This window comes from Pinus tabuliformis, chromosome 2_1 (assembly GCF_031772625.1).
Source record: "Pinus tabuliformis cultivar Carrire ecotype Pingquan chromosome 2_1, CPIR1, whole genome shotgun sequence".
NCBI classification, from domain to species: Eukaryota; Viridiplantae; Streptophyta; class Pinopsida; order Pinales; family Pinaceae; genus Pinus; species Pinus tabuliformis.
In genome coordinates, this window is record NC_142299.1 from 646,489,948 (window position 1) to 646,491,345 (window position 1,398).

Below are 1,398 nucleotides of genomic sequence, written 5' to 3' on the forward strand. Positions count from 1 at the left end.
TTTTGGAGGACCACATCATCGGGCATGTAACTGGAATGAGGCCATAAGGGATAGCGCAGGAGATGTTTTTCTACGATTCTCGCACTTCACGGAACCATGTTTTATATGTCATCTCTCAATTAGCACAATCAAAAGGTATCACCTAATCTCATATAGTTCGGTCCTTTTTGTACATGATTTGATTCAGTTGACTCGTTCTCCCTATAGATGACTTTGCATAGTTGGCACGGTTCTATAGCTTACATTTTGGAGATAATCCTGTCACTGTTTAGCATCCTATATGGTTTTGCACCTACCTTTGGGACTGTCAACAATGTTTTGTTTGTTACTGGGCCAGAACTTTTACCTACAGCTGTAAGTCCAGAGCTATTGATATCAAGATCCCGCATGGACGTAGATCCTAATGTCTTTCAGAAGGTGGAGCCAGCCCAGAAGGATATCAGATGCTGAGATAGAAGTTTTTCAATGCCAAATTGCAGATATTTTATCTACATGCACTGCTTACGATTTGCTTCCCGAGTCAGGAAAGGTAGTGGCTCTGGATATTAGTTTGCCTATGAAGCAAGCATTCCATGCACTTTATCAATAGGGTATTTCTGTGGCTCCTTTATGGGATTTCAACAAGGGAGAGTTTGTAGGTATGCTCAGTGCTGCAGACTTTATCACAATCCTAAGAGAGCTTGGAAATTATGGAGCAATTCTCTCAGAGGAAGAGCTTGAGACATATACCATTGCTGCTTGGAAAGATCAAAAGATGTTTATTAAGAAACAACAATCTGATCAGTCTATGCCACCATTTCGGAGATCTCTTATGTAAGTCCTTATGATTCTCTGAAGGATGTGGCACAGAGAATTTTGCAAAATAAGGTTGCTACGGTACCTGTCATATATTCTTCAACATGAGATGGCTCATGTCAAATCTCTTTCTGAAACACTAAAATGTAAATTCAGAAGTTTCAGACATGCTGCCAAGACTATGGCACTCCTGCAACAACCCATTTATGTGTTGCCCATAGGTACATGGATACCAGAAATTGGGAATGGAGGTGGCCACCCTTTTGCAATGTTTTGATCAATTGAATCCCTTAGTTCTGCTCTTTCTCTTGAAGCTCATGTTAGTGCAATCCCAATAGTTAATGACAATGGTTCACTACTGGATATATATATTCTAGAAGTGACATTGCAGCGATAGAGCATATGCCCCAGTACAAGAATAACAGTGGTATGGTAGAACAACATTGGAATGGGCATATGGATATGGCACTGTAGAAAAGAGAATGCTGATAGAGACATACTCAACTTGAATTTCTTATATCAGTTGAGCCAATCTGTGAAGTTTTTTTTAATTTACAGAAATCCCATTGCAATCTCCTGTAAACCTTTTTTTTAAGGATAGCA

At 39.6% G+C, this 1,398-nt stretch overlaps 1 pseudogene; it reads left to right on the forward strand.

The window, feature by feature from the left end:
• Positions 1 to 207: 207 nt before the first annotated feature.
• LOC149202242 (sucrose nonfermenting 4-like protein pseudogene) lies at positions 208 to 1,192 on the forward strand (annotated as a pseudogene).
• Positions 1,193 to 1,398: the final 206 nt, after the last annotated feature.